Source organism: Elephas maximus, chromosome 5 (assembly GCF_024166365.1).
Source record: "Elephas maximus indicus isolate mEleMax1 chromosome 5, mEleMax1 primary haplotype, whole genome shotgun sequence".
Classification (NCBI taxonomy): Eukaryota; Metazoa; Chordata; class Mammalia; order Proboscidea; family Elephantidae; genus Elephas; species Elephas maximus.
In genome coordinates this window covers 61,973,176-62,000,557 of record NC_064823.1, presented here as the reverse complement: position 1 = coordinate 62,000,557, position 27,382 = coordinate 61,973,176, and the positions used below count along the sequence as shown (strand labels likewise).

The following is a 27,382-nucleotide window of genomic DNA, read 5'->3' as shown; positions in this document are numbered from 1 at the left end:
CACACAATCTTAACTATCACAGCCACCTAAAACATTTTGCAGTTAACCAGTTCCTAAAGATAGGGAATGCTTTTGTGTAAGACAAAAAAGGGTGCAAATAATACAAGGTGACTAGACCTATGCAGATGGGGAAAAACAGGTCTTTTGGGCTCATCTTTAAGTTGCATACAAATATTTTAAAATATTCAGTGTAGTCACAATGAGGAACAAATTGAAGACAGAATCTTGAGTACGAGATGAAGAGTTAGTTTTGTGTTTGAGATGGGGAGCACTTCAGGCAGGATAAAGATGTGTAAGAGAGAGATTCATCTATTTAAAAATCTCATTAATCAAAAACACTTGTCAATATCAGCAAAAGCATGAATTTGGTCCATTACTCTGGGGAACAGGAAATATTCTATTTTATTTTTCATAAGCAGGTAAATGTGGTTCTGCTACTTGCCACAGGTTGCTGGAAAGTCCATCTCATATATATTTATAAGATCTCTTCCCACCCCAAGGCAGGATTCTGGCCAGGGGTTTTACATGGCATTTGGAAAAAGGAGAAGTTTTTCAGTCCATCATGGTCATTGCAGAATTGAGCCTTGTCCAAGCCTGATGGTCCTTTTGGGGCCTGACACACCATTCAGTGCTGAATAAATCTTAGGACTTTTGCCCAAAGCCATACTACTAGTGCCTCACTACACACGTCATTTACAACCACACACACACACTCACACACAAAGAAGTTCTATCCCTCTCCCAGTCCTCCTTCATTTGAAGGTGTAGGTTCTGGTCCCTTCCTGCAATGCCCACTACTCTTCATCTTCATGCATCTCCTCCTTGGTATTGGATAAGCCCCATTCTGTATGCTTGGCAGGTCTAGTTACACTTCCTCCACTTATGGCAACAGGCTTCCACAAATCAAACTGTACTTCCCACTGAGGCCTTCATGATAGTGTTTTACCAACCTTTCCATATCACGGCTTTCATAGAAAATGATCATTGTTGCCGTGCAGAGGGGGTTACCTGAGGTTCTACCTGCCTACCCCAAGGGATAAAGGGGCTCATGTCTTTGTGCTTCTGCACACCATTCAAGGCACACACTCAGCATCTTGTTTTTATGAGATTCTACCTCCTGTCTTTGGCACTGTGAAATAAAAGCCAGAAATAAGAGAGCCTAAAATTATAATGCAAGCTTTCTTGGGATGAGAACCAAAGAAAAATGCCTTTTACTCATTATAATAACATTGAGAACGAAGCCCACATTTTTATTTCAATTAGCATTCCACTTTAATAATATTTATGCAACACATTTTATACAGTATTTTTTTTTTTTAATTTACAACCTCATTTAAACCCTTAACCAAGGACTGCTGCTTGATAATCCTTTTACCTATTTCTTAAAATCATCTTTAAATTCCTCCTAGCAGGTGTAGTGAAATTTTTTGTAGTTTTTTTCAAGTCATTTGCCCTAATTTATACTAATCTCATCAGGCTTTCCCCGTCTTTGAAATTTTCTGTAAGGAATTCTTCCATCTTTACCTCCTTTTCTCAGCTGAATATGTGCTCTACTTTGTTCACATCTTTCCATCTATGTTGTTCACCTCTCTTCCCTTCCTCCATCCTCTAAAAGCCTTAACTATTAATGATTTTTCTCCATCTTCTTTCATTTTCCCCCAGATACCTGAAATACTTCCACCCTTAAAATAAAATAACTACATCCTGGGAGGAGAACCCTCTTCCTTCAAGTTAAAATCACATATCTAAATCCATTCATTTCAGGTGTCTAAATACTCAGCTTTTCTATTCCAACCATTTCTGCTTCAATCCTTCCTAAAACTCCTTGAAGGATTTCCTCATCATTAAATGCAATGACCTTTTCTCAGTCGTCATCCTAACAAACTATCCCCAGCTAGAGATCCATTAGCCACCCTTCCTTCTTGAAAGTTCTCCATCTCTGGGCTTCTGCACCATGAATCCCATAGTTCCTACAGCAAACTCTTTGCTACAGCCACACAGAAATATTCTGAAGTATCATGCTTTTTCACACCTCTTTACCTCTATATGAGCTCTTTCTTCTGCTTAGAACTTGCATTCTCTCATTTTATGCCTGGTGAATCCTTACTCTTTCTTAAACTTTCAGCTTCATTTTTAGTTGTTTTGTGAAACCTCTCTTACACTTTCCCACCATGACCCTATTAAGACAAAGCAGTCAGTCTCTTTGTTCTACTGTAAATACTTGGCAAGTTATTATGTCAGTATTTGCTTTCATCATTAGGTGTGTTCTTTGGTGTCCTCTACCAGGATGTGAACTCCTTAAAAATATGAAGAAATCCTTGACATATAGCACAACCTTTAGAATCACTCAAACCATGGCTCAAGCCTTGTCTTTCCACTTCTAGCTGAGTGACTTTGGACAAGTTGTTTAAGTACACTAACCTTCAGATTCCTTACTTATAAAATAAATCCTGTGAAGTTTTATAATGATTAAATGATGTAATGTGTAGCACAGTGAGTGACAAAGTGAACTATCAAAGGGATGTCAAATAAATGAATAAGGCAATGAAACTCTGCCTAATATTGCTACAGACACATTAAAAACAGTAGGTAAATTTGTATTAACAGATAAATAAATGAATAGATGGATAAGTGAATGAAAGAGTGATGATGTTTCTTTTGTTAAAAACTATTTATCCCTTTATCTTTTAAACTTACCATCTCCAATCTCATAACAACTTTTTAAAATATTGTGTTTAAGGTGAAAGTTTACATGGCAAATTAGGTTCCCGTTTAACAATTTTTATACAAATTGTTTCATGATATTGGTTACAGTTTTCACAATGTGTAAGTATTCTCATCATTTCCATTCTGTTTGTTCCATTTCCATTGCTATAGTTCCCTTTCCCCTCCCTGCTTTCTTATGTTTGCTTTTAGGTAAATGTTAACCATTTGGTCCTACATAGTTGATTGTTTAAGCAAGCACGTTACTCATGGCTGATATTGTTTATTTTATTAGCCGATCTATTATTTGGATGAAAGGTGACCTCCAGAAATAGCTTCAGTTCTATGTTCAAAGTGTATCTTATGGCAATAATCTAGGGAGTTCTCCTAGTCTCTATCCAGGGCCATTAGTTCTATGTACTAGTTTCTTCTTTGAGTCTTTGGTTTCTGTCATTCTTTTTTGCTCCAGGTAAGTGGAGACCAATAGCTGTATTGTAGATGGCTACTGGCAAGCTTTTAAGATTCTAGCTGCTATTCACCAAACTAGGATGTAGAACATTCTTTTTATGAACTATGTTATGCCAATTGACTAAGTTGTCCCACAAGACTCTGGTCCCAAGCCTTTTAGCCCAGAAAACCAATTCTGCAAGTTGTTTGGATATGTCTAGGGAGTCTCTGTAACTATACCCGTATGTGCTTTATTATGTGTGTGGATATATATGCAACATATGTGAATATATATATGCCTACAGATGCACCTATATGTGTAAGAACATTTACTCGCATGTGCCTCCCTATACACACTTATGCATATATACCTCCCTGTGTAACCTTTTTTTTGTGTGTGTGTAACCACACATGTATTTTTTGGTTGTTATTACTGTTGTCACAAAATGTCTCATAACAATTTTAAATCCCTCATTTTTACCTGTTAAAATAGTATTTATTCATGTTCTTATTGTTACATTCTAACATGCTTTTTTTGTTGATATGTTCGTTTCTCTCACTAAAATTTTAATTCTATGAAACAAAAGACCATGACTTACTTTTCTAAAAATTTTTAAATTTATTTTTAGTAATTGCCAAAGCTTAACCCCAGGCCTTATACATGGTTGCTATTTATTAAAATATATGTATTTCAAAAGTAGCATGTTATTGAATCCCTGAATATTAGGTATAGCTATATACAAGCCACTCTCCGCCCCCCGCCCCCCCCCCACACAATTAAGAGTGGCTTAAAAAAAAAAAAAATTTTTTTTTTTTAAACAACATAGAAAACTAGAAGTTGGTGGATCTCAGGTTGTGTGGTGCCTCTAGGGTATCAGATGTCCAGGCTTCTTTTATATAACTTTTCCTTTCTTAGCTTGTTGCATCACCTCATGGTTTAAGATCTCTGGAGCTACAAGCATCAGATCTTCATTCCAGCCAACAGAAAGGATGAAGGGAGAGAAAGGGTCAGCTCTTCCTTTAAAGTTAATTCCTGAAAGTTGCACACAACACTTAGGCTTATTTCTTATTGGGGGAAAAAAAAAGTATTATCGTGATCATACCTAACTACAAGGAAAGGTGGGGCAAGTGAATTTTACTTTGAGTTGGCCATATCCTAAGAAGTAAAGGGGAACAGTGTGAGGGATAGAAAACTAACAGATTTTGCTACCATTTACATAACAACAAAGAGATTTTATTAGTGTGCTGCATTTCCCAAGCGCCCTACAGGACATTTAGTCCAGTAGAAGACTTACCAGTACTTCCTTACTTTTAGGGGAAACCATGTAATTATCTGCCTCCCTGTACAGCCTGGAACCACATGCCACTCCAAGGGCAGAGACAACTACTGAAAAAGTCATCAAAATTTTTGCTTATCTAAGTCTGAGAATTATTTGGTAAAGTAGGGAGTCAGTAAAAACATGGAAAATCCTCAACGAGATTGATTGACACAGCAGCCTCAGCAATGGGCTCAAACTTAACAAAGATCATGCAGGACTGGACAACATTTCCTTCTGTTGTATAGAAGGTCATCATGGGGAGTCAACTCCGCAGCAGCTAGCAACATGTCTGAGAATCATGGAGTGATATTCTTGTACCCCAATGAGACCAGTAAATACATGTCTAGAGCACTTCAGTTTCTGGAAAAACGTTATATACGCAAAAATAATGTTAAAATTCAGAAAAAAGTTAAGTAGATATAAAATACTAATAGCACAATAAATATTCATAACCAAAAGCAGAGAATGAAAATATGCTTCTAATTTTTTTCCTGAGTACATGAGTTTTCAAAATCTAATTTAGTAACTTTTTTAAATGAGAAAAAAAAGGAAGGCTGAAAGTTTATACTTTATGGAATAATGACTTATTTATTGCCACTTTTTTTAGCATAAACATACTGAGTATTTTGCTTAACTCTTCCTTGGGAAATCCATTTGGAATGCAAATATTAGTATGAGTATAGTACATCTGGTTTAAAGGGTAAAAATTCAAATTTATATTATACTCACCAAACTAGTTGCATTCAGTAGAAGTTCTGGCATGTCCATTATTCCCACTTTTAAGCTATTCTTTATAAAAAGCCATTTTAAAACTATAACCATACAAAATTAAGCTATGAGCTTTTTGGATGTCTCAAATTCAACATTTTGAAAATACTTCTTACAAGTACTTAGTGACAGTATGACAAATGAATGTCCTATTCACTGTAGTGTAAAGATGACTGACTTAATGAGCTGTGTTTTACTTGTCAATTAAATATCTTTTCCTGTGTGTCTCTTTATAAAGGAATTCCTTGAAACCGCAGAATAGGGGACAAAAAGAAGTATATGATCTCTGTTTTGCCTTCAAGAAGAATAGCCCTGCACATTAGATATAAATGATTGATTCAATAATAGTACTGTTTTTGCTCATAAATTTATCATTATTTATGTATGTTGTTGTTAAAAAAAAACCACCGGTTAGGTGCCATCAAGTTGGTTCTGACTGATAGCGACCCTATGTAATACAGAACGAAAAACTGCCCAGTCCTGCATCATCCTCACAATCATTGCTATGTTTGAGCCTGTTGTTGCAGCCACCACGCCAATCCATCTCATCAAGGGTTTTCCTCTTTTTCGCTGACCCTATCCCTTACTGATATGATGTCCTTCTCCAGGGATTGGTCCTTCATGATAACATGTACAAAATATGTAAAAGAAGTCTTGCCATCCTCCTTTTCAAGGAGCGTTCTAGCTGTACTTCTTCCAGGATAGATTTGTTCATGCTTCTGGCAATCCATGGTATATTCAGCATTCTTCCTCAACACCATACTTCAAGGACATCAATTCTTCTTTGGTCTTTTATATTCATTGTCCTTCTTTGGCATGCATATGAAGTGATTGAAAATACCATGGCTTGAGTCAGGTACACCTTAGTCCTTAAAGTGACATCTTTGCTTTTGAACACTTTAAAGAGGTCTTTTGCAGGAGATTTGTCCAGTGAAATGTGTTTTTCGATTTCTTGACTTCTGCTTCCATGGGTGTTGATTGTGAATCCAAGTAAAATGAAAACCTTGACAAATTCAATCTTTTCTCCATTTATCATGATGTTGCTTATTAGTCCAGTTGGGAGGACTTTTGTTTTCTTTATGTTGAGGTGTAATCCATACTGAAGGCTGTAGTCTTTGATCTTCATCAGTAAGTGCTTCAAGTCCTCTTCACTTTCAGCAAGTAAGGCTGTGTCGTCTGCATATAGCATGTTGTTAGTGAGTCTCCCTCTAATACTGATCCCATATTGTTCTTCATATAGTCCAGCTTCTCAGATTATTTGCCCAGCATACAAATTCAATAAGTATGGTGAAAGGATACAATCCTCACGCCACCTTTCCTGATTTTAAATTACACAGTATCCTCTTGTTCTACTCAAAAAACTGCCTCTTGATCTATGTGCAAGTTCCATATGAGCCTAGTTGAGTGTTCTGGAATTTTTCATTGTTTGCAGTGTTATCCATAATTTGTTATGATCCAGACAGTCAAATGCGTTTCACAGTCAATAAAACACAGGTAAACATCTTTCTGGTACTCTGTGCTTTCATACAGGCAGGATCCATCTAACATCAGCAATGATATCCTTGGTCCCATGGCCTCTTAGCCAGCTTGAATTTCTGGCAGTTCCCTGTTGATATACTGCTGCAGCTGCTTTTGAATGATCTTCAGAAACATTTTACTTGCATGTGATTTTAATGATTTTGTTCAAAAATTTCTGCATTCTGTTGGATCACCTTTCTTTGTAATGGGCACAAATATGGATCTCTTCCAGTTGATTGGCCAGGTAACTGTCTTCCAAATTTCTTGGCACAGACGAGTGGGCACCTCCAGTGCTGCATCCCATGTGTTGAAACATTTCAGTTGATAATTCTGTCAACTCATGAAGCTTTGTTTTTCACCAATTCCTTCAGTGAAGTTTAGATTTCTTCCTTCAGTACTATCAGTGCTTGATTATATGCCATCTCCTGAAATGTTTGAACATCCACCAATTATTTTTGGCACAGTGACTCTGTGTATTCCTTCCATCTTCTTTTGATGCTTCCAGCTTCCTGGGTTATTCAATATTTTGCCTGTAGAATTCTTCAAAACTGCAACCCGAGGCTTGAATTTTTTTTTTTTTTCCTTCAGCTCTTTCAGTTTGAGAAATGCTGAGCTTGTTCTTCTCTTTTGGTTTTCTAACTCCAGGTCTTTGCACATTTTGTTATTATACTTTGTGTCCTTGAGCTGCCCTTTGAAATCTGCTCAGTTTTCCTACTTCATCTTTTCTCCCATTCAGTTTAGCTGCTCTGTGTTCGGGAGCAAGTTTCAGAGTCTCTTCTGACATCCGTTTTGGTCTCTTCTTTCTTTTTTATCTTTTAAATTACCTTCTGCTTTCTTCTTGTATGATGTCCTTGATGTCATTCCACAATTCATCTGGTCTTTGGTCATTAGTGTTTAATGTGTCAAATCTGTTTGTGAGATGCTGTCCAAATTGAGGTGGGATATACTCAAGGTTGTATTTTGGTTCTCGCGGACTTGTTTTAATTTTCTTCAGCTTCAACTTAAACTTGCAAATGAGCAACTAATGGTCTGTTCTGCAACTGGCCCCTAGTCTTGTTCCCACTGATGATCTTGAGCTTTTCCATTGTCTGTTTCCACAGATGTAGTCAATTTGAATCAAATTGGTGAGGTCGACTTGTATGGTCTCAGTTTATGTTGTTGACAAAAGATATTTTCAATGAATAAGTTGTTCTTGCAGAATTCTATCTTGCAATCTCTGGCGTCACTTCTATTGCCAAGGCCATATTTTCCAACTCCTAATCCTTCTTTATTTCCAACTTTTGCATTCCAATCACCAGTAATTATCAGTGCATCTTGATTGCATGTTTGATCAATTTCAGGCTGCAGAAAATGGTAAAAATCTTCAAATTCCTCACCTTTGACATTAGTGGTTGGTGTGTAAATTTGAATAATAGTTGTAATAACCAGTCTTCCTTGTAGGCATACGGATATTAATCTATCACTGCCAGCATTGTACTTCAGTGTAGACCTTGAAATGTTTCTTTTTGACAATGAAAGCAATGCCATTCGTCTTCAATTTGTCATTCCCTACACGTATACTATGTGATTGATTCAAAAGTGCCAGTATCAGCACGTTTCAGCTTACAAATGCCTAGGATATTCATCTTTATGGGTTCCATTTCTTTTTTGACAACTTCCAATTTTCTTACATTCATACTTTCTCATTCCACTTTCTGATTATTAATAGATATTTGCAGCTGTTTCTTCTCATTTTGAGTCATGCCACATTAGCAAACGAAGGTCCTGAAGGGTTGACTCCATCCACATCATTAAGGTTGACTCTATTTTGAGGAAGCAGCTCTTCCGCAGTCATATTTTAATTGCCTTCCAACCTGAGGGGCTCTTATTCTGGCACTATATCAGACAATGTTCTGCTACTATTCATAGGTTTTCACTGGCCAGTTTTTTTTTTCAGAAGTGGACAGCCAGGTCCATCTTCCTAGTCTTTCTTAGTCTGGAAGCTCCACTGAAACCTGTCCGCCATGGGTGACTCTGCTGGTATTTGAAATACTGGTGGCATAGCTTCCAGCATCACAGCAATAGGCAAGCCAGCACAGTATAACAAACTGACAGACGTGTGGTGGTGTATGTACTACATAAGTGAGTAAAAGTGTACTAGCGGACTTAATCAGTTCACATGACCACATTTTCTGTTTCCCTTGTTATTTTATGAATCTGTATGTGATATGTTTTATTTAATTCCAGCTATTCAGAATCTGGGAAACCCTGGTGGCGTAGTGGTTAAGTGCTACTGCTGCTAACCAAGAGGTCGGCTGTTCAAATCTGCCAGGTGCTCCTTGGAAACTCTCTGGGATAGTTCTACTCTGTCCTATAGGGTCGCTATGAGTCAGAATCAACTCGACGGCAGTGGGTTTGGTTTGGTTTATTCAGAATCTATCACTAGTATTGTAATTCTGTTTTCCACAATGAAAAGTTAATGTTATAAATATCTACATTTTAAATTAGTATATTAACCTCCAGATTATATCAAAGAAAAGTAGTTAGTTGCTGGAAATGGAAAAATAACAGTTTTTGTTATTGATAGAATTCTTAATAAATTTTACATATACTTTGGGGTGTTTTAGCTTAATATCTGATTGAGACCTTCAAAAGCATAATATGAATTATTTTTATCCTGCAGTGAATTTCTTGATTGCAAATATTTTTATCTGCATAGAAAACGGAGTGCAGATAGGTTCATAATATTAACTAATTTTTTTTTCCAATTCTGAACTCAAAAATTGTAAGATGTTATCTTTATTTTTACTCAGCATTCTGTTGTAGTCTACATTTTTTTAGGCTGAATTATGTCACATGGTGCTAAATGTGTTAAATTTGAATTAAATATAAATTTTAAAATAAATATATTAAAGCATCAAATAAAAAGGTTTTTTTTTAAGCTACTACTGGAAGAAGTTGAGGACTTTTCCTTCAAGTCAGGCTTTTTCTTCCACTGACACTTGGTTAGTAATCTATACCTCCGTTCCTGTGTTGCCAATTTCATTTGATGGCAACTGGATCTTCAGAGAGATTCAGGTTCAAGAACAGAGCTAAAAAATATATTATGTATAATATATATGTGTCTGTGTATACACACACATATGTATATTTTTCTTTCTCCATTTTTGTTGCTGTTGTTGTTTCTTTTCTTTTTTAATGTACATTATTTTTAGAGCAGTTTTAGCCTTATAGAAAAAATTGTGTGGAAAGTACAGAAAGTTCCCATATACGTTCTCTTCCCCCTGCACACTATCCTTTAGTTTTTTATACATATGTTTACATGCAATATTTTTCTATGATCATAATTTCATTTATATCCTTCTTCTTTGAATTCCTATCCCCTCTGTTCTGTAGCAAACCATTATTTGTCACAATCCCATCTCCCTTTCCACTCCCCTCCCATGTAAATTAAAATAGTTATCTAAGCACCTCTAGACTCTAGCTCTATAAATCACCCTGGGCTGGAGCAAAGGAGCCCTGGTGGTGCAGTGGTTCAGCACTTGGCTGCTAACCAAAAGGCTGGCAGTTTGAACCCACCAGATATGGCAGTCTGGGCTGCAACTTGAAGATAAAGAGATTAAGGCTGTATTAACAAGTACTTGTTGTGAATAAGGGTAAAGGCCTAAAATTTATGAATGATAAAAAATATTATGAGGAAAATTGCAGCCTAGACAAATTCCATTTTGCTTATTTAAAAACATGGGTTTTGGTCACTCAGACCACTTGGGTAGGTCATTTAACCTCTCTAAAACCTTGGGTATTTTTAGCAAAAAAATGATAATAATACTGGTATTAATTTCATAATATTAAAGGATAATGGAGAAAAAGTTTAGCACAGTGTGTGGCAAGTAGTAACTGCTCAGTAGATCATAGTTTTTAATTATTCTACTTGTTTTTCCTCCTCCTCGCTCTTCCCCTCCCGCTCCTTCCCCTCCTCTCCTTTGCTTTTTCCTGCTTGTCTTCCTTCTCCTATGCTTCCCCCTCCTTCTTCTTCTATCTCATTATTATATTTATGTTGTTATTATTACCGCTTTCACTGGCGTTTCCAGCCCTTCATAAAACTACGTCCAAAGTTAAATGCTGCATGTAGAGCCTGGAGCGTAAATATTCATCTGAATGAAGCGGCAGCCATAATGGTAAATGTACCTTATAAAAGATTTATAAGGTGAAGAAACAGTTAATTCACATGTGTTTGTCTTGCATTTTGGAATGCTGTTTTTTTTCCTAGAAGGATTAGTTCTAAAATCATTATTGATAATGACAGTCACTCACAATTAATTAAGCTACTAATTTACTTAAAAAAGCAGTAGCATTAGGTTGTAATGAAGGTTTTTCTATTAGATTTTGAAGGACATCATGTTTATGAAGCAGTTTCCCTCCCATTGACATCTTAACTAAATATATTAGAGTGTTATCCAAAAAATCAGCTTCTTCATCTTTCTTTGCAGGGTACAGATTTACATTTAAGTGCAGAGATATTAACTTCTCACCTATGTTCTGTTATTTTAAAGATTAATAAAATGTCTCCAGACATAGACATTGTCAAAAACTGCTCCCAGTTGACAACCACTGGCATGATGAAGGATGACATAATAATATTAAATACTTAATAAATATCATTTAATTTAATTTTTATAGAAAACCAAAGAGTTAGGATTTATTTGTTGAGCTGAGACTCAGAAAAGTTGTTTCTTTTGTAAGATTGCAGACTTAACAAGTGGTAATATTCAGCACTCAACTCTGGTGTGATGACCTCACAACCTACACTGAACAATCATATAGAGTTGAAGGAAATAAGATGAAAAAGTGACAATTAAACATTGTGCCCACCTAACAATTTTGCTGAGAGCCAACACTGGTCAGTTTTTTCTTTGTTAACATCAACTACAAAAGCTAGTTAACTTTATATCCTATTTTGAATTCAGAACTTGTATTATAGTTGTTAGATTATGATTTGTGAAAGTACTTGGGAGGCAGGAAAAGGGCAGAATATTACTATTAAAATGATAGCTTCAATGGGATTTCAATGTAAACTGCCTGTGAAGGGGTTTAAATTGTACAGAATCTGAAAGATTAGATATAAACTGCGAGCATTTTTCTACCTGAAACGTGACTATGAGATGTTAACTTCAAAAGCTGTAGTTAGAGACTAAGTAGGGCTTGAAAATGAGAGCGAAAATGATTAGTTGATTTATCCATTCATCTACTCATTTGTTCCATCAACAAGTTTGTATTCTCCATGAGGGTAAGGACCTCATTTTATTCACTGTTATTTTACCTCACCTTGTAAGGAAGCTGACTTTAAATATTTGTCAAATGAAAAACAATGCAAAAGAAAATAAGCATTTTTCTGACTATGTGTGTGGTGTGTTTGTGTGTGTGTGTGTGTGTAACGGACACATTCAGGACGTGAATTATGTAAAGTCTGTTCTTTAAAGAGCTAATAGCTTAGGAAGGTGTAATAGGCAGGGAGTAAACAAAGAATATAGACATCTAAAGAATAATGTGTTCAAAATAAAATAAAATTATAAATTTATGAGAGTATGAAGCATTTTAAAGCTGAGTTTTATATATATACACTTATCACACCTACCCATTACAAATCAAACAAAGCCTAGACCATTAAATTCTGACCCTACCCAATGTTAATTGAGTGGAGTTTATCATTACATTCCACAACTGAATTAGTTTTCTATTGCTGTGTAACAAATTATCATAGACTTGATGACTTAAAATAACACCCACTAATTAGCTCACAGTTCCATAGGTCAGAAGTGTGGCACAGTATGGCTGGGTTCTCTTCTCAGAGTATCACAAGGCTGAAATCAAAGCGTTGATCAGGCTAAGTTCTTGTCTGTAGGCTTTGGGTGAGATATCCACGACCAAACTCTTTCTTGTTATTGGCAGACTTCAGTTGTGTAACTGAGGTCCCTGTTTCTTTGATGGTTGTCAGTTGGAAGCTTTCAGCTCCTACAGGCCATCTACAAGCCTTAATGCATGGCTCCAGCATCTTCAAACAAGCATGACTAAGTCAAATCATGTTCTTCCTTCAAATCTCAGATTTCTGGAAACAGCTGGAGAAAACTTTCTGCTTGCAAAGGCTCATGTGATTGTGTTAGGCCCACCATATAATCTCTGTCTTAAAGTCAACTGTGCCATATAATATAACGTAATCAAGGGAGTGCAGTCCTTCACATTCACAGACCTGTGGATTATGCAGGAAATGATTACCAGGAAAAGGGAAATTTTGGGGATCATTTACAATCCTGCCTACCATACCAGCCTTCAGCCTTTTTTTTAACATTACTTTGTCATATGGTTCTCATTAACTATTAGACTAGATTAGTCATAGTTGTCATAGTACATAATGAGGCCTTGATCTAATGATCGCAATCTTTATTGTCATTACTTTTGTTAAATTTTCTGTCTTCCTTTTTAAGTTGTAAACATGTTAATGGCCAGGCCTGGTTTGGTTTCATCCCAAGTGCATTTCTGGCAACTACCACCTTGCCTGCATACACAAACTAAATCAATAAGTATTTGTGGAAGGAGGAAATGAAAGCGAACTCTAGCAAAATTATATTAAGAAGTTACTGATCAGCTTAATCTTAATAGCTGATCTGTATTTGCATTGTTCAAGTCTCAGCTTAAATTTTACCTTCCCAGCTCATTGCTACACTGCACTTGTTGTTGTTAGTTTCCATTGAGCTGGTGCTGACTGATGGCTATGTTATGTGTTGTCAGTTGTGTTGAGTCACTTTTGACTCATGGTGACCCCATGTGTGCAGAGTAAAACTGCTCCATAGGTTTTTTAAGGCTGTGACCTTCAGAAGCGGATTGCCAGTCCTGTCTTCTGAGACACATGTGGATGGGTTTGAATTGCCTAACTTTTAGCCAGTAGTTCAGTGCTTAACCGTTTGTGCCACACAGAGACCTGATGTTACATATAACAGAATGAAATGTTGCCCTGTCCTGTGCCATCTCCATAATCTTTAATATGTTTGAGTCTATGGTTGGGGCTATTGTGTCAGCCCATCTCACTGAGGATTTTCCTAGTTTTTATTTTTTGCTGACCCTGTACTTTAACAAACATGATGTTCTTTTGTAGTGATTGGTCTTTCCTGATGACACGTCTGAAGTAAGTAAGCCAAAGTCTCACCATCCTCACTTCTAAGGAACATTCCCGTTGGATTTCCTCTAACACTAAATTGTTCATTCTTCAGGTAGTCCATGGTATACAATAAAAAAACAAAACAAAACAATACTCAATGTTAAATAGCATGTATTCAGTATTCTTTGCCAACACCACAATTCAAATGCATCAAGACTTTTTATGTCTCCTTTTTTTTATTGTCCATCTTTCACATGCATATAAGGTGATTGAAAATACCATGACTTAGATCAGGAACATTTTAGTCATCAAAGTGACATCTTTGAGTTTTTAACACTTTAAGGAAGTTTTTTGCAGTAGATTTGCTCAGTGCAATAAGCTGTTTGATATTTTGACTGCTGCTTCTAGGGTGTTGATTGTTGAGCCTAGTAGGATGCAATTCTTGACAACTTCAAATTTTCTCTCCATTTATCACGATGTTATTTATTGGTGCATTGGTGAACTTGCTAGCATTTGATATACTAGTGGCATAGCTACTAGTATTAGAATCAGATGCGAGTCACCACAGTATGACAAACTGACAGCCCGGTGGTAGACAATGCACTTAGCCTTCCTCAGTTACTCCCTGTGACATCATCTTGTGCATTAACTTTCTATCTCTTATCACTTTCTGTAATGATATTTTTTACTCATATTTTACTTGTTTATTATCTCATTCCCCTACTAGAATATAAGATTGGTATTTAATCCATCTCATGCACTGATATATCTTCAGTGTCTGGCCTATCACCTGGTCCATTATGGGTGTTCAATAAACACTGAAAGAATGAATGATGGCCTCATGAAACAGTCCTATAGAACTTGGATGTAATTTTTTCATGTCCCAAAGAGTAACTTGGACGTTTAAAACATTTTTTTTTTTAATGTATTGCAGAAGTTTTCTAATCTTTTTGGACAATTATTTCAATGCTAGCTAAACTACAATCTGTAATTTTCACTTTAATTACATCATACATTTACCTCACACTTAGCTGTACCCTCCCCCCACCCTAAATCAGGAGTAAATTAATGAACAAATGTAAGGCAACTATGGGTGAAGCTAATTAAGGATTAATAAAAAGTTTAAATAGCTATCTTTAGAAAAGGAAGGGGGTAATAGTAACACCAATAATTTCATATAATCAAAATGCTAATTTCATGAAGTGAATTTATGACCCTAGCACTCCCTTGGACACAACTATTTTTCACAAAATAGGGTCCTCATATTTATACTATACTCTTTCCTATGGTATGCTGAAAATCTAAAGTAAAAACAATATGACATGCATCACTATTTGTAAAACATTTTGGGCTGCCCAGAGGTTTCTGTGCCATTACCAATTACAACTCCAAGAATGTTTTCCTAATCCTATTGTCAAATGGAAAGTGACAGTTTCTGGTACTTTGCAGCTTAAAAAATCATCTCCCAGAAAACACCTTGATCAGCATAAATTTAGGTTGTTAGGGATGCATTTTTCATAAGCTGAATGCCCTGATGTAATTTTAGGTATCTTAAAAATATAATTATCTAGATACAAACTGCCGGTAAATAGATCCTTGCCTCTTTTTCTTTTAAATCCTGAAAGCTCAGTTTTCTAAATACAGCTTGAGTAGGAAAACCATTGACTGCTGCAGACTACTGCCACTTGAGACAGATTGATAAATGCACAAAAACCTTTAAAAATCTCTGTTTCTTATTTACTAATAATTATCTTCTATTAGCTCTTCTGTCATCACCCATTTAGTCTATCAAATGTAACTGACTAATGCTAAATAACTTTGTAAGACTTTGAACTTAAAATAGTAAATCTTAGAAAGTATCTTAGATTTGTGTGTTGTACGAAATCTTAGACTTATCTTACAAAAACTGGGTGTATTTTCATTTATCTTTTGATTTAGGTCTTTTTTTTTTTCTTTTTACATTTCCCATTGTCTGCATGTGTATGTTTTACGTTTGTGCATTGAGATACTTGTCTTTTAAACTCAACCCCAAAAAGTATGGTCATAAGCTGTCATCTTTCTGTTTTCTCTCTACACTGTACTAACTGGTATTACTTTGACATTGTTGATCCCTTCATCACGTATCTGTTTCCCTGGCAGCCTGTGAAAATCCCTAACCTTTTTCTCTAGTTTATAAATTCAGGCATCTAGAAGGACCAAACTGGACCTCAAATGATAAAGGAAAATTTGCCAACAAAGATTAGATTAAACAGCTTCCTTTCCCACTCTCTAAATACACTGCAGTCCTCATTCTGAATTCCAGATAAGCTTTTAACCAATAGAGTAGGTGTGTTTATGAATAATTAGTGGATAACTTCACTTTCACTACTGTAATTGTACTAGGAAAAATATATCTTCATTTTATGGTCCTGGTGACATATTATGTGAAGTGTAGCTGAAAATGTGCTGTCAAAAGACTGTAGAGTGGATGTTTCTAGTGGTTCTGCTCTTGTTATGTCACCCTGGAAAGAAGACCTTGAAGTCAGTCAGTGTACCAAGATCACTGTACTCCAAATATTATACAGCAAAGATCTGTGACCTCAATTATAATAACAAGGACTTATTTTCTCTTAACTCTGTAGGCTTAGCAAATTATTAGCCTTTCAGTTCAAATGATCAAAAAACACATGTGCGATGGTGGGTATTAAGATTAGTAAGTACTCTTTTTTTTTTTCTAAATGGAGACAGTCAAAGTGAACCTCAAGGTTCTTTTCGTTAATGAGACTATTAATGTTGACCAGTTGCAAACAGTTTTATCTACAGATTATATAAATTATTCAGCTGAAGTATCTGGCTATCAGTATTTTAAAATAACAGGCATATCTGCCATTTGACATAAAACCAGGTTCCCATTGAACCGAGCAAAAGGCCACCACACTGAAGATCCTCCTTTTTAATAGCCTGGTGAAAGAAAATTGGATTGTTGACCAAATCTTCTTGGTCACTTCCCATGGGAGGAAAAAAAATTCCTTTGGAGGACAGTGATGAATAGCTTGGCATATGCTGACACTTCCTTACAGTCTTTTCAATAGCAGAATCATTTCCAGGCCACCAGACACAGTGAATAATTCTTGAATGTGCTACATGTGGTGTGGCCAAGATGACAGTACTGCCATCTGGAATAATAACAAAATTTCCTCACAACAGACATCCTTTATGGACAGATACCTCATGCAGATCATGTGTCAAGGGCTTGAGTTCTTCAGACATTCCCCCACTGGACCTTGTAGTCACAAATAGAAACACTTTTGTAGCAACAAAAAATTATCATAGATAAGAATTGCCTAAACCATACTCTGTTGCCTTTTTTGTCCTTATGGATAGAAGGAAGGATATAGAACCCACTCATATATAAAAAACATGTACTCACCTTTTTCATCCAATGAGAAAGATCACATTGTTATTTACAGTGGAAAAAGAGAAAGCTCACAAGTGACTGGGACACCGCAGACTACTGAGAAAATAATGATGAAATCTTTATCTCAGCTTATATCACCAAACATAAATGCAGCAGCTCTTAACAATATCCTGATTTCTTTCTGCTTTCAACACCATTGTTTTACTGTCTCTCCAAAATGGTCTTTTGCCCCTCCTGAATCTTACAACTTTATTTTGTATTTCCCAATTAGTTTTTTCTTTAATATTCTTCTTATTACTAAATTTTATCTATCCAGTGATTTTCAAGTTTTTTGAAATTGAGAACTTCCTTCATATTATGTCAGCTATAGACATGAAATAAATAAAAGATCTCCCTTATTAAATCAGAAGAAATGGGTGAGGCTCCGTTATAGGTTGAGGTGGTCCCTACTCCTTAACATCTCTGGAATTTTATTGACAGGGCCTCTAGAGCTCCAATGAGCCAGTTTGAGAAACATCTGACTTTGCTATGGTGAGATTTCTGGTCACTTTTCTTTCCCTAGAAACTCTGTCATAACCATTAATTCAGCTTATGAAGTTCAGAGATAGTGTCTAACAAATGGATGTTTTGAACTATGCTATTGAAATACTAGAATAAAAGGCTGGTTTACTATTATTATCAAAATGGAACAAAGAGTTGGATAAAGGAAAACATATATAAGGATTCACAAAGGAAAGATGTGAAATTTAATTATACTCTTCTTCCTGTTGTCAAAAAGTACCATTGACTATAACTTGTACAATCTATAAATGTATGCGTGCAAACTTGCCTTTATCTTTTAGACATGTATGTTTGAGCCTTGCTCCCTTTAGGCTAAGTGGTCTGTAAAATTGTGCCTGGATGAAATATGTTGTAATTGTGTTAGTTCATAGTTTCATTCTTTGGCTTACTTGATATAGAAAAAAATTTTTTTTTTTTATACAAGACAAAAATAGGATACTGTATGTTTTTGACTGTTGAAAACCTATTTTGGGAGCATTTTTGTGGTTTACTGAACTCAACCCCAAATCCCCTGTTTTCAGTGACAAAGAAATGGGAGATAAAATTATGAAAAGTTTTATACAAGCATTCCATTTGTATAAAAATATTGTATGTTAGCATAAAAAGAACATATAATGAAAATGACTATATTAAGATAAATTTTCACTCACAAGAAATTATATTAATGTAGACTCTGTTTCACTAACTAGTTATTTTACACACCATTTATATAGTTATACATAAAAACAAAATTTTACAATACATAAATATTTTTTTCATATATTTGGTAGCCAGGTTTTTAAGTAATACAAATTCACGGAAAACACCTGACTAGTAAGTTGTCACTGTATGTACAAAATTTGAGGGGATTATGTATGTATGTATGTATCTGCTTTAGTAGTAGTAGTATATACTTCATTGAATTTAGTATAAAATACAAACTCATTACCATGTAAGTCCTACATGATCTGGCTCCTTTTCAGTCTCTTATCTCACCTTATCAGTCTTCCGCTTATTCACCATGATCCGGCCATTCGGGCTATCTTTCCGTCTCGCAGACCAGTAAAGCTTGCTCTTTTCCTCTGCCTAGAATATGACCTCCCACCCCAGACCTTCATATAGTGGATCTCAAATTCAGCTTTACCTTCTCCAGTTGGCTATTATTTAAAAGTCACTAAAACTATCTCTCAGCATCACTTTTATCCCAGTAGCCGTTATGTTTTTATTGCTTTGGAAATTATTTTAGTTGTTTATATGTATTCTTGTTTATTGTCATTCTTTGCCTACTAGCTTGTAACCTGCTCAAAGGAAAGGACTTCATCTATTTTATTCAATACTCTAATCCTTATGGCAAGAATAGTATTTTTCAAAGAACAGAATTTCAATATATATCTGTTAAATAAAATGAATGAATGAATAAATAAACACATATTTGAGCTGTATAGCCTATGACTTTAAAAGTATGGTTATCAAAACATGACAGGCTGAGAATACTTTTGTTTGCAAATATGTAATACACACTCTAAGATTAGCCAGACAACCAGGAAAAAAAGAGATTATTATCCTTGGTTAATGTTAATTTATGTTATTCTATCCTTTAAAAGCTAGGAAAGGAAAAATAAAAATTTACAAGTTCTAGACAGCACTGATAGTGAATAGACAAAAATGGATAATAAATGTTAGCTGGATTAATTCGTGGCCTACTTGAAGGATCCTCCTGGCCCACCAGACTTCCAGGAATACTGATTGTACTCATGTTGCAGATTAAGGAAAGCAGTGGAATATTTGTGAATGATGGCTGTCAAAGTTTTAGTAGGATTTTATATTTCATAATTACTTTGGTTGTGTCCTTACTTGCCAATCTTACCAACTTTTGCTTGTTCTTTTAGTACCAGCTTAAATGAGCACCCTTTGCAGACATTCCTGACCCACCGCATAGTCCCCACATCACCTCATAAAGCCCTGTAGCTGTTTACATAGTTCATTTAGTGCATCTGTTTGTACATAATCCTTTCCCACTCCATTGGGATCTATTTAAAGTTAAGAATTTCATTTTGTGTCTTCATTGCTTTGTCCCATGTCTAGACAATAAGTGCCCAATAGATGTCCATGGATGGAATAAGTGCTGAATTTTTTTATTAAGGCAGTTTTAAGAACCAAACAGTGTTGGAAATCCTTGATGTTTTCCTCTCTTTGACAACTAATGCACATGCTGTCTGGCATCTTTTATGTTACCATAAGATGTCAACATGTAGAGATTTTGTTTTCAAAATAATTATCTGTGTAACTAATGGATCAATTAATCTTAGGTATTATGCATTATGTTATCATGTCTCCTATCAGTGTTCCTGTAGATATTTCTTGACATCTGAAAGAAGTAATATAAACTGCTTGCCATTACTTTTTAAGAAATGCAAGAATATTGTATTTTTTAAATGAAAAATGGATTATGTAAATTACTGCATTTACACTGCAAAGTTGGTAGTTAAATTTTTGATCAATAAGAGATTGAATATGAGTTTAAATGGTTTAGCTTATAGTCTTTTATGATTCTTAAGTGTAATAACTGTCTTAAGTGGTGGTAAAACAGTTTATTAGCATAAAACAACCAAAGAAAAATGCTACTGATTGTCATTATTTGTAATTAATGAAATGCTTTGTTCACTATAGCCAGTGAAGAAACCTGGAGTGAAATATGTCAAATGGAAGCAAAAGCAGTATTATCTGCTGCCATATCCAATAGCAATATCAATTCTAAGCAGAGAAGACAATGCAGCCCCATATAGAAAAAACTAATAGTGCTGGTGCTAATTTTGTTCTAGTACTCTGCCATTCAAAAATGAGAATCATGGGTACACATTTGAACAAGTGAGTGTGGAACTCTTGAGTGTGGAGAAACGTTTAATTGAATCATTGTTTAATGGCAAACCTTTAGAGAAGAACAGTAGTTAATATTATTGCTCGTGTAAAAAGACCAGACTCAATGGTCTGACAGAGACTGGAGGAACCTCCGAAACTATGGCCCCCAAATGCACAGTTAACCCAGGACTGAAACTGTTGTTTTATAGGTCTGTCTAATCTTTGTCTGAAGCTCACTCTCTAGACAAAGATTAGACAGGACTATAAAACAAAAAAACAATACACATGAGGAATGTGCTTCTTAGTTCAATCAGATATACCAGACCAAATGGGCAGCTCATGTCCAAAAGCAGGATGAGAAGGCTGGGAGGGACGGGAACTGACCGAATGGATCCTGGGAACCCGGGGTGGAAAGAGGGAGTGTGTTGTCACATTGTGAGAATGTCAATTAATGTCACAAAACAATATGTGTATAAATTTTTGAGTGAGAAATTAACTTGAGCTGTAAACTTTCTCCTAAAGCACAATTAAAAAAAAATGAAGTTCTTAATTCTTTATGGCTCAATGATATTATCAAAATCCCCATGATGTGGAATCTTGTGTTTCTCTCCTACTAGATTTGCTACTGTCTTGCTCATTGAAGCCCCATCTATACATAACCAATTAGAGATATGGCTTGGATTGGAGCTACTTTAACGTGTTCAGAATAGAGCATCATTCAAAAATATACATGCCATAAAATGTTACTACTGGAATGATTTAGTAGATAAGAAAACTGGAGCCCATAGAGTAAGTGACGCTCAAACTCCAGTGTACATCATTTTCTTCAGCTCCATCCTCACAGTTATTTGAGGAGGCTGGAGTTGGTCTATATGATTTTGATGCAGGCAACAGGTAAATTGCTGTGTAGAAACCTTGTCGGTTGTTTCCTAGTTCAATGTATTTGTATTACTCTGTGAATTTTGAATATATTGAGACAATCTACGATCTGTTAGCTACACTACATCTTTGAACAGAGCTATTGTATTGTAAAGTGTTAATACTGAATTTGGGGGCTTAGACAACATAGAATTATCACAGGGTATATTTATGAAAAAAACAAACAAAAAACACTTGTGCCCAACCTCATACAACACCACAACAACCCTAGAGCATATTAAGCATTATAGGACTTATTTCCCTGCCAGCTGTGAAATTTGATTATTTTGCTTATACAAATATAAATTTTATTTATCACAAAACACTCTCTAAAGATTTGATTCGTCTCTAAATTTAAAATCCTTGTAAAATAGAAGATTTAAAAAGAAACAACTAGGTTGTTCTTTCTCCTTTAAAATATCAAAGGCCATCAGATTAGTCATATAATTTGTGACTAGTTTCTAAAATGTGCCATTTTTACAGTGGTTTGTATTTTCTCTTTGGACAAATTGTTTTTGACATGCAGATGAAAGAGGAGAGGAAAGCAACATTTTACAGAATGTGATTTTTTTTTTTTAGAATAATATTTCACAATGAAGTCTGGTGAAACACCCTATTAATTTTATGAACTAACTTCTGAAGTATATGACAAAAATAGATTGTCAGGTACATCTTACCATTCATCAAGAGTAATATTGCTGGCACATCTTTATTTTTATATTACTTAAAAGATGTGTCAAAAATATCTATTTCAACTGTGAAAATGTAAACCATGAATTCCAAATTATTTTACTTTTTTCAAGGTTCATGTCTACGACATCTAAATTAAATGCTAGAATGATAAGTATATACACAATTTTTCTTGGCCTCTGAAGAAAAGAAATTTTATTTTATATAAATGTGATATAAATATGTGTGGGTTTCTCTCTCTCTTTGCACTTTTAGGGGTAAATTCTTAATCTTATGGATTAAATACATTAGATTACTTTCTAGATACAGTAATTACAGCTTATTGGTGACACTGTCATTAGCAAAGCAATCCTAATGTGTAATTTATAGCAATGCCATGAATGATTAATTCAAGATAAATTTGATCATAGCTTGTAATCATAATGAAACAAGTAGGTGCTGGAGGAAGAACTTTTCCTCAGTCATAAGTGAAGGTGTACCAAAAAAAATCTGAACAGTTTAGGTTAAAAAAAAAAAAAAAAACATCAAATTGTGGATTATATATATGCTCAACAAGCTGACTGAAGTTCTTTGCTGAAAATGACCAGAAAACAGGTGGCTTGTTTGGTTCATGTGTGACCTCCGTCTGAAAAGGACAGAGATTCGGTTCATCTTTGTGTCCTTAGTGTCTGAATCATTGTAGGCCTAAAATGTGTATTTTTTTTAATGAATGAATGAATGCAGGAATGAATACATGAGAGATGAGTTACCCTGATTTATAAGACCAGGTCTTATGTGTTACCCTGACAATTTGAGACAAAACTTCCTCTTTTATTCAACAACATTCCAACCAAGAACTGGTCAGCTTTCCTTCCCCTGGATACGCCAAGTCCTATCCCAATTTTTACACTCCCATTTCTCTCTGTACTCCTCTTCCCCTAGATAATCACATCATAATTCTAGTATCTCCTGTCCAGAGAGACCTTCCAGAATACTCTAATTTCACCTGTCATTATCTGAAGTGTTTGTGGATTATATACGTGTATATTAAATGTGTGTGTGTGTGCATGTATACATTGTATATATGTCTTATACATTACATGTATTTTTATGTTGTCTTTGTTGTTAGGTGTTATCAAGTTGATGCTGACTCATAGCGACCCTATGTACAACAGAACGAAATACTGCCCGGTCCGATCCTGCACCATCCTCACAGTTGTTATGCTTGAGCTGGTTGTTGCAGCCACTATGTCGCTACATCTTGAGAGTCTTCCTCTTTTTCACTGACTCTCTACTTTACCAAGCATGATGTCTCTCTTCAGGGACTGGTCCATCCTGATAACATGTCCAAAGTATGTGAGACTTACTTTCACTGTTTTTACTTCTAAGGAGCATTCTGGTTGTACTTCTTCCAAGACATATTTGTTCATTCTTTGGCAGTCCATGGTATACTCAATATTCTTCGGCAATATCACTATTCAAAGGCATCGATTTTTCTTCGGTCTTCATTATTCATCGTCTAGCTTTCACTTGCATATGAAGCAATTGAAAACACCATGGCTTGGGTCAGGGGTACCTTAGTCTTCAAGGTGATACTTTTTTTTTTTTTTAGCACTTTAAAGACGTCTTTTTTTTTTTTTTTTTTGTAGCAGACTTGCCCAATGCAATGTCCTTTGATTTCTTGACCACTGCTTCCATGGGCATTGACTGTGGTTCCAAGTAAAATGAAATCCTTGACAACTTCAATCTTTTCTGTCTTTATCATGATGTTGCTTATTTGCCTAGTTGTGAGGATTTTTGTTTTCTTTACGTTGAGGTATATAATCCATACTGAAGGTTGTACTCTTTGATCTTCATCAGTAATTTCTTCTAGTCTTCTTCACTTTCAGCAAGCAAGGCTGTGTCATCTGCATAATGCAGGTTGTTAATGAGTCTTCCTCCAATCCCGATGCCACATTCTTCTTCATAGAGTCCAGCTTCGTGAAGTATTCGCTCAGCATACAGATTGAATAAGTCTGGAGAAAGGATACAACCCTGATGCACACCTTTCCTGACTTTAAAGCATGCAGCGTTCCCTTGTTTTGTCTGAACGACTGCCTCTTGATCTATGTACAGGTCCCTCATGAGTACAACTAAGTGTCCTGGAATTCCCATCCCATATATTCTTAATACATAATGCTTATTATCTTCCTATTTCACTAGGCACTTTAGAAGAATGTGCTGAATGAATGGATGAATGTTATTGTTTTATAAACTTTCTCAAGTGCATTCAAGAGATTATTGCTATAGAGAAGAATTAAATATTATAATATGAATTAGATAAATATGTTTTAGTTTGTGATTTAAAATAAGGAAAAAATGTCATTAATAACAGGTGTGGTTTTAAAAAGCATTTATATAGGGCTTTCACTTTTTCAATTATATTTCATCTTTGATAGTGCAGAAATAAATGAAGACCTAATGCTCAGAAATCATTGTATATATTGCATGTGATAAAAATAAAATAATAGGACTGTTGTCGAGCAGGGGAACGTAATGTGATGTAAATTTCATAGCTTAAAATTAGATTACCTAAACATATGTGTGACAAAGGTGTATGTTATCAATTTAAGCAGTGGCAGGAAACAACGATATAAAATCATATGACCAATTTGTGGTAATATCAGCTCATAATAATATCTTCCTTACCTAGTGCTTTTTGTACTATTCAGCAATACTAATAAAACCCTTTTAAACTTTACTTTTCCTATAAGGTACATTTTCTCTTCCTTTCTCTCTCTCTCTCTCTCTGTTTTGTTTTAACTTTTATGCGGTATTAGATGAACAAACAATGCTTAGACAGAAATGTAATGTGAAGTAAGTGTTCTGTCCTGGAGTTTCGATGTCTCACTTCTCCTCCTGGCTTGGCCATTAACGTTTTACTTAACCTTCAGACCTCAATTTTTTTTTTAAAACATGTAAAATAAGCTTGACTCAGGTGATCTCTAACATTATAAGATTATATGGTTCTGTTAAAAATAGTTGATTGAGTCAAGTTCATTTTAAGTTGGTTTTCGAAGTTTCAAAACCATGTCCTAGTATTTAATTTCTGCCAACTGTACCCTTGGGCTTCTGTTTGGCTACTGTGCGAGAGTGGCATACTGACCCTGGATGAATCAGAGAAGAAAGCAGCATAGCCTGAGGAATCTGGTATGAAAAGCCAACAATTTTCAGACCTTTTTTTTTTTTTGATGATTTATGCTGTATTTTAGATACTGGCAAATAAGATTTTCTTTTTTAAATTTAGCTTTCCAAAGCAATAACTTTAAGGTTCCAGAGTCAGTGGCTTAGAGACACATTACAACAAAATCTATAGGAGTGTTCCTAGTTTTATACTGTAAAAGACTCAGGGGAAATAATGCTGTCTAATGTTTTCTGTGGATGAAATGGTTGCTTCATTTAAATGCAAAATGCATTTGACTACCTTAGGGTGCACCTTCTCTTTTGAGTTTCTTTGTTGTTTTGGGGAGAGTAGATAAGTCCTATTAAATTTGAAGTGGAATTTATATATAAAAAGAAGGAATCTCTTCAAACCAAAGAAATCTATGGTCAGGTTTTTCTTGTGTGTGCAAATGTTAAATTTTGCATTTGGGAAGAAAGCAAGATTCTGACAATTGATCTCAAAAGGCCTTTTACTTGTATTAACTTATTTTTCAATATACAAGTTACACATAGTCCCTTACCAAAATTATATTGAGTAACTTATAAGGAAATGAAAATATATGTGAAACATCAACATGACTTTGCTCTTTATTAGTGTTAACTCATGAATACATTTAAGAAGAATGAATAGGTATAGAATGCTGTTTGTTTAAGTGTAATATCCAGGGAGACATATAAATGATGTTTCAGTAAGTCAGTAAAACATTTTGTTCTCATTTAAAAAAATAAAAATAATTGCAATATGAAAGGAACAAAACGTAAATTTATTTATGACATTCGTCATATGCGATGAGGGATACAAAAGAGAGTTTATTACTTTTATTTTAGGGTGAAAAAACAGACAGAGAAATCAAGGTTTTAAGAAAGCTAGTAAGTTTCAATACCACGATCCAGCCCAAGTTTTGATTCTAAGTCCAATGTTCTTTCCTCATGGTCACACTTCTGTACATTTTTAAGAAAAATAATTTAAATGTTATATTACTAAATTTGAATTCTAACATTACCCTAGTCTATAATCTCTAATTCTTATTTTTTACCTCTAAATTCATATTGAATAAATAGAAGATAATTTAGATAGCTTTCAGTAGCCAAGTTACTTATTTATCTAGAACTAAAATCACTTCTGATATTCTACCACTAAAAGAGGGACAAATGGAAGGAAGGTTTGCTGAATTAGATTCCAACTTAAGCTCCTCTACTTCCTTTTATTAAAGAGCCCTGCCCTGATATATCTACTGCTGTGTAGATACAGGAAATGGCAGGAGCAGAACCTGAGGAAATGGAGGGACCCTTTTCAATTGTGAATCCTCAATCTTTGAATGCTGCTACATTACCAATCATTGATATACAACAAAATCTGGCACTTTTGTAACAGTCTATGATTGATTTTTTTGGAGCCCTGGTAGCACAGTGGTTAAGAGCTCAGCTGCTAACCAAAAAGTCAGCAGTATGAATTGGAAGCCCTATGTGACAGTTCTACTCTGTCCCAAAGGGCCGCTCTAGGAGTCAGAATCAACTTGACTGCAGTAGGTTTGTTTTGTGTGTGTGTGTGCGTGTGTGTTCGTTTTAATGACTGATTTAGTCTGGTTGCCTTATCTACTGTAGCTTCCAGTATGGCTCTGTCTCTTAATTAGACAGTTGTCTTTATGAGTAAGAGATTAAAAATGTTTTCTTAATGTTAATCATAAAATACTTGTGCAAGAATAATTGGGAAGATTGCATTAATTTGGCTAAAATGAGATGATTAAGATAGTATCCTGCTCACAAGCCTTTGGATTATTTTAAATCTAAGGTATTATCATCTGTGTTTTTAGTATGTATACCATACCTCTGTTCCATTTTTGCAGATAGTAAAAATTTGGTTAGATGTAACTTTTATGACACAATTTTAAACATTCTAAATATCTCAAT

At 35.1% G+C, this 27,382-nt stretch overlaps 1 protein-coding gene across 1 annotated transcript in view; it reads left to right on the top strand.

Annotated features, from left to right (window-relative positions):
- GRID2 (glutamate ionotropic receptor delta type subunit 2) overlaps positions 1–27,382 on the top strand; it is a 1,658,713-nt gene that overhangs the window by 572,280 nt on the left and 1,059,051 nt on the right. The window lies entirely within an intron of this gene.